The sequence below is a fragment of the Meriones unguiculatus genome, chromosome 8 (assembly GCF_030254825.1).
Source record: "Meriones unguiculatus strain TT.TT164.6M chromosome 8, Bangor_MerUng_6.1, whole genome shotgun sequence".
Taxonomy (NCBI): domain Eukaryota; kingdom Metazoa; phylum Chordata; class Mammalia; order Rodentia; family Muridae; genus Meriones; species Meriones unguiculatus.
The window spans coordinates 105,003,812-105,017,761 of NC_083356.1; the positions used below are offsets into that span (position 1 = coordinate 105,003,812).

General features: G+C 39.7%; 1 protein-coding gene across 7 annotated transcripts in view; it reads right to left on the minus strand.

The window, feature by feature from the left end:
- The window catches only part of Scn3a (sodium voltage-gated channel alpha subunit 3), a 115,309-nt gene extending 113,392 nt beyond the window's left edge, over positions 1–1,917 (minus strand). For all 7 annotated transcript variants that reach the window (XM_060390311.1, XM_060390313.1, XM_060390312.1 and 4 more), the window contains exon 1: positions 1,675–1,917. The gene's annotated coding sequence lies outside the window, so the exon portion shown is untranslated. The remainder of the gene's footprint in view (positions 1–1,674) is intronic.
- Between the last annotated feature and the right edge of the window lie 12,033 nt (positions 1,918–13,950).

The window sequence follows — 13,950 nt, forward strand, 5'->3', positions numbered from 1 at the left end:
GGCATGGAATCAAAACATTTCTTTCCTGAAGACTTCAGAGGGCATGTTTTGCGAGGCGAAGACTTGTGGGCACACTGGCTTTTCACATTATGACCGCATGTGTAGGAGAGTGACTAAGAGAGGTGAGCAGAGCACCTAAGAGAAATGAGCATCTATGCTAAGGAAATTGCAACTTTAAAAGCAGAACTTTAAAAGCAAAAGAAGGTAATAACCGGATCCAAATATAATATCCATTCATAAATGTAAACCAGTCTAATCAACCAGCTCTGGCGTTCACACAGAACAAAGTTACTCGAATCTGGTCACCTGCAGGCATGGTGTGTACTGCAATAATACGTCTGAGCCAATTAGCATTTGTTTCTGAAAAACCCTTGCCGAGGGAACACTTTTCTTTATGTCCTATAGTCGGAGTTCTTCTGGAATACACAAGACCCGGGCTTTGCTCTGAGGCAGACACTGTTTTGAAATGTCTTAATGGGGAGTATGATTGCCACCCAACGTAATTTACTGAGTGAGATCCCCTGGCTTGTTCGCCACACGATGAGAAAATATACTTCAGGTACCCCAAGGTGTGTTTTTTAGGCCCTTTGTCTAGTAGTGACCAAAGCTTGGGTTGAAATCACAGTTCTTTATTTCTCACAGAGCACACACTGTTCAGAATGGGTTGGATGAAATCTTTCCATGCAGATTCTCACCAGTACTAATGCCTTTATCTTTGTCCTCACAAGGAACATTGCACTATCCATTGTGTGTACACGCACACACACACACACACACACACACACACATGTCTATATAATGCTTTGCCTGTAGGTTTTCTGCTAATGTGGTAATGGTGTGATTGCTAACTGAATGAAACACTATGAGAAGGGTGTGAGATATTCTACTGACAACCACAGACTCTACACAATGTAAATTATTCTCATTTGATCTCAAGTGTGTTTTCCTGGAGATTGGTTGTAACAGAACTACTAATAAAAACCAGCCATGAAATGTTCCAGGAAGAAAATAAAACATCTATCAAGCTTATGTGATAGTAAGAGATGACAAAATAGGAGGTTATGGAACAGACAGGAATCCTTGGCTCATTGCATTTTTAGCAGTCATATGTGTTTTAATGCTACTATTGGTGATCTGTTTCCCTCTCGTCAGATTTCGAAGAAAAATGATAATGTCTAAATAGCCAAAGACCTCTATATTGTTCTTACTGCCTAGATACGTGGCCTCTCCCGTGCTGCTACATAAAAAACAAAACAAAACAAAACAAAAAACTAAAGCACAGAAAAGGCAGTTCAAATTTCACTACACATTTATGATTTAAATGTGCCAACTAGGCGGTGCTCTCATGAAATCCCGTAGGTTGGCATTAAGTGTAACAAAACAGATGTTCTCCCAATACAATGAACCACAAACATCTGCTTGTCTCACAGACACACACTCCTTAATCCCTAGTCCGAATTGTAAGTCACCATTTCCAGACAGAAGCCCTGTTTTCTTTGAAAGGCAGAGGAATAGTAAGCAGTTTACAAATCAAATAATGCCTACAGTCCTTATAATTTACATTTAAACATTAGGCTTAAAAAAAAATGGCAGCATGAAGAGGATTTTAAAATGAGAAGATGACCTGGCGGCTAGATTCTAGGGTGCAAATAATTAAATGTTTTGTCAGCTTACCTGATAGAGAGCCTTAGGAATCACACAGCTTAACAAAGGCCAGCATCCAAGATGGTTAGAATGGACCGTGCCACCCCCTGCAGTTCTTCAGATTTGGGCCACAGGGATTTGCAAATCAAATTCAATTTTTTTTTTCTTGCTTTCTCTGTGGACATGAAAACAAAGAGACCTTTCCAGAATCCTCTCTGCTTATGCCTCCGCTTCCTGTTCTGAGATTCACTCTATGGTACCCAACATACATCAGAAAACGGCCCTGGAAGAGAAAAAAAAAAAAAAAAAAAAAAAAAATCTGGCAGCATCCAACGTATTACCGCCATCTACTGGCAGACACACTCAATTGCACAAACGACAAAACACTCCTATTATTCCCCATCTCTTTGGAAAGCAGGAGGTAAACCTGTATGGAAACATTATGAATCATGAAAGGGCCCCACGGAGACAGCAGTAAGGTGATGGAGGCGAGGGTTACCTAGCTACCACTGGAGTGTGCGCAGACAGCCTTTCAGGACTCACATTTTTTCTAAAGGTTCTAGTTGTTTCATTAGAAATCACAAATATTTTGAAACCTAGAATTTTTTGACGTTAGACTTTTAGGTTATCTGACACTTTGTACATGTCTTTTTAGTACAATCTTCCCTATGTTTGCTGTGCCTAGATGAGTGTTTTTCAAAGGTGGGATATTTGGTTTCTTAGAAAATAGTGCAATACTTATGCAGATGTAATCTTCTCCTGTGTTTTGTTTGTTTGTTTGTTTTGTTTTGTTTGTTTGGTTGGTTGGTTTTGTTTCTATTTTGGTAAAACACAAGAAGTAACATCTGAGTGTAAAAACAGTCTGTGTCTCAATGAAGCCAGGTAATTTTGACCATCGATTGTTGGTGCATGTTGAGGACACCTGTGTCAAAAGCTGAGGCGGAGATAGGTCATGGAAGACGCCGGACATCAGTCCACACACTCCTCACCCCATCACAAATACATGCACACACATAACACACACACACACACACACACACACACACACACACACGAAATAAATAAAAAATAAATAAGGTGTTTAAATCAGTGGCTGACCATTTGAATTCACATCTCTTCAAAACACTAAAGAAAGTGGTGGGTCCTGTGAGTTTGAGGCCAGCCTGGCCTACCAAAAAATAAAAAATAAAAAGCAAGTCCAGGACAGCTAAATCTACACAGAAAAACCCTGCCTCAAAAACAAAACAAACAAACAAACAAAAAATGAAAGCAAAAGCTTGAAACATAGGATTACTTAGTCAAAGTGAAAATAACTTTTGTAAGCTAAGGGGGTTCTTAAACAGCTGCTTTTCATTTGACTTTTCATATTTAGAGCATGATTATCTTCCTGAACCTGTAATTTTACTGGGCCAGTGAGCTACCTGTCTCTGCACCCTCTGCTGTCTCTGCACCCTCTGCTGAGGTTATAGCACCAGCACTGAGCCAAGCCTTTTCTTGGGTGCTGGGGATTTTCTTTTAACTTTTTTTTAATGTAAGTTTCACATCATGAACTCCAGTTCCGCTCATCTCCCCATCCCTTAATATCTACCCTCTGCCTTTGCAACCTTCCCACCAAAATAAAAATGACAATTAAAATTTTTAGAAAAGAAAAAAAAACTCTCTGTGGAAGCTGTGGTGTGCCATGATATCACACAGTATGTCTTTTGATCCACACATCTTTACTTGCAAATGTCCATTACACCGAGTCATTGGTCTGGGTCCAGGCCCTGCTTCCAGCGCAGGACTCTACCGGCTAGCTACCTCAGGCAGCTTGACTTACCTTCTTTAAGACGGGTTTCAGCTATTCCTTGTATCATCCACACACCCAAGTAATTTTGTGGTCAAAATAAGCTGATAACAATTGTTATCAGGAAGGAGTTTACTCACAACAAACAGGAAAACATATCTTACACCATATTTTTAGACATGTGTTCAAGATATGTTTACTTATTTTTATAAATTTTAGCCCCCATTTTGCCTGATGGCAGAAAGGCGATGTGCTCAAACCAATTAACATTTGTCTCCTAGAATCTTTCTAAAGGAGCTTTTTTTTTTTTTTTTTTAATATTCTGTAATCAGAGTTCTTCTGAAATTCATGAGACCAGGGCTTTCCTCTGTGCCAGACACTATTCTGAGGTGTTTTTAAAGGGTCGTTCAGATCCAGGTAAACTGATTCACTCAAGGCTTTTCTGTACTATATCAAGTTTATGCAAAACCGGCGCATACTTTCCCCTTCTCCTGGAAGGATGAGCTCCCGGAAAAGTACGCATGTGGAGAAAGCGGAAGATGGTCCTTAGCCATCTCTTCCTTGTCTAAGCAGACGGCCGGATCTGTCTGCTGAAGTCTAAAACCATCCCTGACCCGCAGTGTGGGTCACCGTATGGATCCACAGTGTAGATCACCTCTCCACACTCACCAATGTTCGCGTGGGCTCCATCCATCTCCTCCGTTCAGCTTAGAGTCGCAGTAGCTCATTCTTAAGCCCGTTGTTTACCGAGTATTTTGTTAGCTCTATTCACCAAGTCACATTCGTTTTCCTCTCCTTGGGAAAGAAGGCAAGAAATAGGTACACTCTTTCTAGCATCGGGCGGGCCACATTGGGATGACATAAGCCCCTCTTTACCCCAAGTATCAGAAAGTTCGATTCTGTAGGCTTGCTTTTTTCCCCATAGACTTCCTTTCTGGCCTCACCGAATCCTGCTTGGCTCTCTCCTTCTATGCCACAGTCACGTGGATCCTAACGTTTTCCTCTCAAATTGTCCCACCTTTCACCTGAGCGATCGGTTATAGAGGACACTGGAACAAAGCGTTTATGCTGGGCTGCTCAGACTCCAGCTTCTAACCTGTGGAGACCACAACTGAATACAGGGATTGTGAAAAACCTGGCAACCATGACAGGTTTATGAATACATAGCTACAAAAAAAAAAAAAATTCAAACCCAGTATGTAACAGATCCACGGGGGTTTCTGAAAGGGGTCCCCCCACCCCGCTTTACATCCTGAAACTTCACTGTAGTCTTGGTCCTGAGTACACTATGCCCATGCCATCATGCCACTGTGGTAGTAAAAGACACCTCAGCCCTGACATGAGGCTAATATATGTTATGAATTGCAGTGATTTTCCTGTATAAACAAAGGATTCTGCTCTTATAGAAGAATAATAACCTAATTATGGAAAACAAAGACTTTTAGGATTTTCCTGCTGTCATTCCTCAGCAGGTATCTATTTAGCACATGGTGGATTGTGCTGGGCTCAAACGTTTAATTTTTAACATTGCGATATGAGTTGCTGATCCGAGCTTTATTAAAATCATTATCTGGAAAGTATCTTACAATTAGAACGGAATTTCCAACAATTTCTGAAATGTTCACAAGAACCTGTCTGTCGTTTTGATTACAAATTTAAGCAAGTGACAGTCCCAGCATTGACAATTGTAAAGTCTAATCATAGACCAACTCCATAAAATATCAAAGATTCTCAGTGCCCCCAAGTGTAAATCTTCAGCTAAACCTTCACAGTTATATAGAAACATTTTAAATTTAAACCACAAGACATTTCCACTTAGGCTATATTTGTCTTCGGTTTTGATCAGAATTTGTGACTGGTGTGAAAGAGATGGGAACAGGGAATACAAGACAATCAGTATTTATTGGTATTACATGCCAGACAATGTTCTAAAAGTTTTGCATGTATTAATTTGAGTTTTCCCCATAGAAATGGTCTGATACATATTTTATAGACAAGCAATAAACTGCAGAGGGAAATGAATATGCATTGCTCAGTATTTCACATATCATCTGGATCACACAGCCTTACAATTGCTTTAGGTATCTGATGCTATGGATACTTGCCAGGTGATGAAAAAATGTAAGCGAAAGGAAGTGTTTGATAGATTGAAACCACTGCTACTCACATTGCAGAGGCTTGAATGACAAATTTCCATGACGTTAGTGGTCACTGACCTTGCTTAGTGTACTGGTCAAAAGTCTCTAGGAAAACATAATAATAAGATGGACATATGCTAAAGGAGGATTACATGGCTTTGCGTAGGCTTACACAGTAAGCAAACCATCTCACGTTGGAGAAGCCAAGACTCTGGAAGTTGTTCAAATCATTAGGCTGAATGTCTCAGCAGCCCCAAGCTGGCGCTGAAGGCCTAGAGGATTCCTAGAGAGTCGTAGATCTCCGGTTTGCATCGGAAACCCGGAAACCTGAAGGAAATGGTTCTAATACAACGGTTCTCAACCTGTGGGTTGTAGCTCCTTCATGAGTCCAACAACCCTTTCATAGGAGCCACCTAAGACCATCGGAAAACACAGATGTTTACATTATGATTCATAATAGTAGTAAAACTAGAGTTATGAAGCATCAACAAAAAGCAGTTTTATGCTTAAAGGATCATAGCATTAGGATGATTGAGAACCACTATCCTAGTGTCGGTGAAGAAACCTCCAGCAACAGGATAGGTGGACTTGCCAGCGATAGTGAGGGTGCATAGCCCAAAATCAAAGTTCCCTTCTTTTGTCACATTTTTATCCTGGGCTGTCTCTCTCCCAGAATTCGCGCTCTTCACTGCGAAGGTAGATCTTCCTACTTCAAATAATCTGATCAAGAAAATTTACTATAGAAACTCCAACAGCATATCTTTTAGTTGATTCCAGATCCAGAAGCGTATACAGGCAAGGTTAACCACTTTCAGAGCAGAGTAGCGCCTTCAGCCTGCAGCTACCTCCTTGGCATTCGTCTCTTCATCATTAAGCATCTGTGTCCTCGAGGTCTGCCAATGTGTAAGACTTTGACTTTTGACTCTAATTTTATGAGTTTCATAGCCATATAATATTGTGTTGTAGTGCCTATAGACTCTGAAAAAAATTCCGGATTTTGGCCCCACTTTGTATTTTCTAGAACATTAAGTCCCCCAAACACTGTTCAGAAGGAGGCCGCTGTTGTGCCAAACAATGATATTTTGTTAATTATACACTGGAATGGCTAAACTTCAATAGACTGATACTTTTGTTTATAAGGCTTTTCAGGAACACTAGTGGGAATAGAAATTAGTGCAACAATTAAAAAAACTGTTTTTAATAGCTAAGTACAAGTTACATTAAGAGCAAGTGATGCTACTGTCCAGTATGTGGTGGACAATATGGGTGGACAAGAATGCTCATGACCTGTGACTACAAACTACACAAATGGGAAGACACCTGAGGATTCACCAGCAGAAGGGTGGGAGAAAGAATGGTGTTATAGCCTTGATTCATCATAGCAACAAAGAGGAAGTAAAGGAATTCAGGTGCCAAGATGGCTTTCACAGGTATACTGTTGAGAAAGAAGGTTGGCATGTATAAAGAAAACACTGTGATTTTCGTATTAAATTTAAAAGCAGGCTACATGAATTCTAATACGAGAGGCAAAGAACAGTGGTTTGTCTCTAGGTAAGACAGGCAAGCATGATTGAGAACAGTCCTTATGCAGACTGCTTCCAATTATACAATTCACACTAATGGTCTGCTGGTTGTCACTTTTAGAGAGGGAAAGGAGAATGAAGCAGAGATGGATGGGACTTTCACCATTTCCTGTTTATGTTTCTCTTTTCCTTAAAGTCCAACGTTTGTAGTTTTATTCATGTAAAACTTTCTAGAGCTGGAGTGTTGCTATGTTATACAGACTGGACCAAAACTTATGATCCTCTTGCTTTAGCCTATTGAGGCATGGAGTAACATAGCTCACTTATACCACTGTTATTTTAAAAATGTAAAATGTTAAGATACACAAAGACACATCTTCCTATCCTATTATACTTACATCTTTGTTAGCCTCTTTGTGTTAGAGACAGAATGAGTGTGTCCCAGGATTCTTCCTTGTTCCCTTCCTCTGCTTCTGTCTTGTTATCCTGAAAAAAAGTTGCCACCTGTGTGTTTTCATTTGGGCAAAATAAACACAAGTTAACTGATGTCTTGCTTCCTGTGGCTTTCCAGCTCTAGGGTCAACTTTACATTGCAGTATTCTGATGATAAATCAGAAGATAAATTGAAGGTAGCACAGTGATTAATATATAATATTTATTTTAGCTCAGTCTTTAATATATAAAATAGGTCATAATTAAAGGAACACATAGTCATCTCTTCTGGAAAGACAACAAAATACTTTCTTGGTTATCACACCCTTTTTCTATCAAGTTCATTTAAAAATTGGGGAGTATAGGTGATTTTTACATCTTTCTGATAGAAAAACTGATACATAATACAAATATTACATGATGGTAGAATTGGTTTTAAAATATTGTAGTTATCCATTTAAAATCCCCTTACTGGGGAGCAGAGCACATGTTTATACAGAGAAGTGCCTGCAAAGAAGAATAGGGTCTTATATTCACACACCCTCAGAACCCACATAAGAAGCCAGTTATGATGCATTGACCTCAACATCCACTCTTTGGGTATAGTCACACATGGATTTCTGAAGTTGATTGGTTGGCAGGCCAGCCAGCCTTAGTTGGCTTGATGAGTAGAGATATTAGGTGAGAAAGAAAGAAAGAAAGAAAGAAAGAAAGAAAGAAAGAAAGAAAGAAAGAAAAGCTGAAGAACAATCCAGGCAAACACCCAACACTGACCTCTGACCTCCACATGTCTGTGTACACATATGTGTGTGCACTTGTGTACACACATGCACTCACCAATGCTGAGTCAGTATACAACCACCACATGGTGCTTCACAAACAAAAACCAAGTGAATAAAATTGACCTCCTCCATGAAATGATTATCAAGGACTCAAATAGTCTGGATACAATTACTAACTAGGGATAATACATTAATTGGGTATATTTTAATTCAGCAACATTAATATACCTTAAATTTTATTATAAAAGAGGAACACAGTAACACATACTCAATTTCTACATAGTGGTTCCTAATGTAGGTTGCCTTCTGTGCCACGGCTGTACAGCTACGTGGTTGCCATGTTATTTTGAATGACTTTGCCCATGCAGTTCTGTTCCTTTCATCTGAAATTACTTTCCATGATGGCCATTAGTATCACAATTTCCCTCTAACACCTGGGCAACTGCTAATTACTCCCAAATCCTCACCTAGGATAATGAACTTGATATCCTGTTGCTCTTCCCATAAATGACTTGGAAATTCTTTTCTTTATTCCCCAGAGGCCACTTTAGAAGCATTTCTTTTTTTGACTGCACTGTAAATGTGATGTTCTCTCCAGGCAGCATCATAAACACTCTCCTTCGCAACATTGTGGCTTCCTTGAGAACGCACACTGCAGCTTCTTAGCTCCTTTTTGTATTGCTCTGTAGTGTCTAGAGCATGACACGCACCTACGATGCTAGGATAGCACCTTGATGCCACCTTTGTGTTATTGCGTTGCTCTGCCTGTCCCATTTGGAGACACAGTGAGAAAGCTTTGCAGCCCAAGGGTGACTTAGAACAAGAATGTTCTCTGTTTTGAATGTGACAAGGTTACCCCACCACCCCTCATGCACGGAAACCTGTACTTCAAACAGGTTAGAACATCAACTTCCTGGCTGCATATCACAGCTCTGCATACATTAGATGTGGAAACAATTCAGTCCTTCAAATGACTAAATATTCTCAGGTGCCTGTAAGTGCCTGTGACTTACAAGGGTGGGGTTTAATTAGGCAGAGATGGGTGTGATCAGGGCAGGTGCCTGCAGCTGTACACCTCTGCTGTTCTCTGGAAGGGCTGCCGGGTAATCTGTTTACCCATATGCACAGTCTTCACTCTGGGGCTTTGCGGCTAAGCAACAGGCCTTTTCGTTTTTCCTACACAAACTTTGTTAGTATGACACTGTCAGACTGTCAGATCGTCCATGTTAAGGGGGAAAAACGCTGTTGTTTTTTCCATGAGGCCTTAGAATTTATTGCTAATAACAAGGAAGTGCAATGCAAGTAGACAATCTCTCGTTCCAACATCTAACGTTTAGTTCGGGTAAGTAACTGTGTCCAATCTACGTGTGACTAACGTTACTAGAAGTATTAAGATCTTAATTCTGTATGCTCTGTTTTGTTTTTGAAGCCTGTCCTGCCACTGTCAGCTTCCTTTACATTTTTACTGTTCATCTTATGTTCATTGTTCTAAAGCACACTGTGACTCAGTGAGTATAGACATAAGGCTCCAGACTTGATGCCCAGCCCTGAAAAATAAGTCCAAAGGCAGAAAGATGGGAATCAACGCTGAGATCAAAGGTCTTCTGAGCGCAGAGGATATACTGTTTTCAAAAAAACTCATTTTATAGAAAGTGTATTTGTATTTATTTTTTTATTTTTATTTTCAAAGATAGATTTAATGGCTACAATATGAGGAAATTCTTCAGTTTCTAAAGCTCACTTTATGAGTGAAAAGTATAATTTGAAAAGAGAGACAATTCTGGTACTCTAACCTAGATTTGTGGTTGTATTTGCATATTTTCTGAGTTCCTTTAACACTCTTTGTTTTGCTCTTGTTTTCCCTTGGTTAATGAAATCTAGATCAGGTATTTTCCTTTGGGGTTTGAAGCAAGCAGTATAATTCACGATAAGGACTTCCTTTCCTTAGAGGCCAGAAGATGCAGTCCAGAACCCAGGGAGGCTGCTGTCTTGGCATTAACCTTGGCTGTGAACATTGGCCTAAGGTTCAGTCTACAACCTACCCAGGCAAGAAACAAGCATTCGTTTTTCTTATACAAACATGTTTTATTTAAACTCTGATACCCTACCCCCATTGAGTAGCAAAACACACAAAATAATATTTTCGAGGCTTATCTCCCTTCCTTCTTGACTGCCAAAAGTATAAATAATTTGACTTTTTTTTTCCTCCGAAATACCTCTAACACCCAACTCTTTCTTCAATAATGAAATCTCAGTAGATACCAGCATTCTAATCCTAAATTTGCTTGTGTGTGATTGTGTACAAGTTGTTAGGCTTCTTGAAGATGTAATTTGAGTATTGTTAAAATAAAGTCAACTCTAATACCCAGCTTCTATACTCGTATAGGCTAAACAATAGCAAATGTATGTGGCCTACTTAACCCAGGACGGTCATTGTCCCAATAAATACTAGCACCGTATTTTCAGTCATGTATGATTATTTTAATCATGGCAGCATGACTGTTCGGCAGTGTGAAGCTGGGAGACACCTTTGTCTTGTTCTTTGTCAATTTCTCATCAAAGAAGAAACCTTCCAGTCATCAGCTTCCAAACCACTGAGGTCCTCACCACCTTCCCTTGCAGATTCGGGAATCATTTTCTGGTTGACGGCCCCGCCCATATGAAGGTTACTATTGCCAACGATGCTAGCTAGAATGCCGTCATCACCATTTGATTCTTTCTCCTCCCGCCTTCATAAGTCAAGTCAGCCTTAAGCCCCTGAGCAGAATGTCTGTGACCGGTAGCCACTACCCAAGTTGAGTCAACCAAATACGGAAAGCTGTTCTCAAGGTGAAAGGGACATTTTTTTTAACAGGTGCATGTTTTTAAGTAAATATGAGAGGTTTAATTTTACTCTGAGTAACTATATCATAGGGTTTCCTGAAAAAAATAACTGCATATTTGAAATGTTCTTTCTTACTGACACAGGGAAATAACATAAAATTGGAAATCTGTTCTAAAATGACAGAAATAAAAGACTGATTAACAACTTTGAGAAAAATCTTTGTAATGACTCTGTGGGGATAAAGGTGCTAGACTTCCTTCTCTGTTTTTGAGTTTTCAGTTTCTATAATAAAATGGGCAATAAAACACAATAAATTGGAAAACCCATCTCCTATGCTACATTTGACATTTTACTAAGAACACTCTTTCCTTTTATCATTTATTGTGTGTTCACATGGTTATTAAATATGGAAATCATTTTGATATCATGTAAATACATGAAAGTTTAAGTATCTCGGTGATCAGAGTAATTGCTAAGTTTTCCGAGTGGTCACTTGTATGTACAGCACATGATAAATAATTTTGGAAATGAACATAGCAATCCAATAAAATCAGTGACAACCACCCAGGAAAAGATTGTCTTTCCTTACAAAAGTAGGAATGCTCACTGTAATCCTGCAGCATTTTAAAACCAAATCCTAGTTAAGAAAATTGGGTGGGCAGGGCACAGTGGCTCATGCCTGTAATCCCAGCACTTGGAGAGGCAGAGGCAGGTGGATCTCTGAGTTTGAGGTCAGCCTGGTCTACAAAGTGAGTCCAGGACAGCCAAGGCTACACAGAAAAACACTGTCTTGAAGAAGAAAAAAGAAAGAAAGAAACAAAAAGAAAGGAAAGAAAATTGGGCAGGGCAGGGCAGGGCAGGTGGTGAGATGAAATTATGAACCACTGTCAGCAGAGTTCTAATTCAAGGAAGCCTGAACTGGCTGTGAATAGAGACAGTTACTTTTGAAATGAAGAATGAAGAGTTTGCCGATAATGGTTCTCACAATTTGCCCCCAACGAAAGGGCAGCGGTCACATAGCTGCAGAGGGAGAAAGAACCTGCGGTGAAATAGCAAATGTGTTGTTTTACGGTGTGAGGACAAACGGGACTTTGGGGTAACAGTACACATTCAAAAATCCAGCTCTCTGGAGAATAACTAGCAATTTACCACAGCTCTTATGCCCTTGGAGAGGTCCAAATAATTCTTTCTCCCTTGGTAATTGGTATCAAACAGCTTTAAAAATATTTTAGAGCACAAAAGCACATATTTTTTATTTTGTAGCAGGTAATAACCAGCAGCACAAGTGAGTTTTAAAAATATCTGGTTAGATTCCCCAGATCATATCTAGCTCGGTTCCACCAAGTCCTCTGTTGAAGTTTATGGTGTCTTCAGCAATAGAGACTACCTTCAAATCTGGGTGTGTGGGGCAATCAAGGGCACTAACAATAGCCTGCAGTGGTTTGTCTGTGTTTTAGCAGGGGAGTGTGGTGTCTCTTGGTCGTCCTGAGCAAAATCTCTAAAGGAGGAGGTTTCTTATGTCTGAAGCTGGGATTTTGATAAAAGTCTGTGGTGCTTGGGTACATTGTCAATCCAAGTGGTATAATTGCATATGTGTGTGTGTGTGTGTGTGTGTGTGTGTGTGTGTGTGTGTGTAAGAGGTGCATATACATTATGTAATTTTAGGTTAGCAGTAGTAAGCTTTTTGTGATGTCTTCAAACAGGCTTAATGTCATTCATCTGTATTCCTTCCCTCTATCTCTGTGTTTGGCCTCCCTCCTCCCTTTCCAACTTATCCCCACCCTTCTCCATTTCCCCCTTTATCATACCTGTATTGTATCATAAGTCTCCCTCCCTACAGCCTCCCTTACCCATGCCATGGTCCCTTCTCACTATTATAGTTTCCGTGGTTACTTCACGTTATATACTCACACCTGAGAGTTTGGAATTAGGAACTGCAGATGAGAAAGAGCACGCGGTGTTTGTCTTTCTGGGTCTGGGTTACCTCACTCACTAGTTCTATCCATTCACCTGAAAATGTCATGGTTTTCTTTTCTTATAGCTAAGTAGACCTCCATTGGATATGTAGCACATTTTGGTTATGTATTCATTACTTGAAGGACATTAAGTTGTTACCATTTCCTAGCTGTTGTGAATAGAGCAGCAATGAACATGGCTGAGCAAGTATCTGTGGAGTAGGATGTCATGACTTTTTACGTTTGCCAACAAGTAGTATTAGTGAGTGGCGTCTGAGGTAGATCTCTTTTTAGTTTTTTGATTCTCTACACTCATTTTCAGTGTCTGCTCCATTTTGCAACTCAGCCAACAGTGAATATGGCTTCCCTTTTCATCCATCTTCACAAACAGGTATTGTCAGCTGTTTTCTTATCTGAGACATTCTGATGAAGTAGGCCTTAAATTCAGTTTGCTAAGTGATAGTCTATTTTTAATTGGTTCATTTGTGCTTTATGGTTTTTTTTAAACTCTTTCTTTTTGAGTTCTTTCTATATTCTAGATATTAATTCACTATCACATGTTTAGCTGCTGAAGATTCTTTGCTACCTCCCCGAGGACTAGTCTTAGAAGAGGCTATGCAAACTGCTAAGGTAAAAAAAAAAAAAAAAAAAAAAAAAAAAAAAAAAAAAAACAATAGTTCTAGTTCTACCCAGATGTGATGCTTATGAGCCACAACAATGACCATAAATGCAAGATACCCCCAGTGTTACAGTAGTGCCACTTAAGTCTAGGATGACCAATAGGCATCTAAAAGGCCTACTTGATAGGAGGGAATTTGTGCCTGGTAGTGTAAACCTAGCCAACTATATGTTGCTAGAAAGGACAG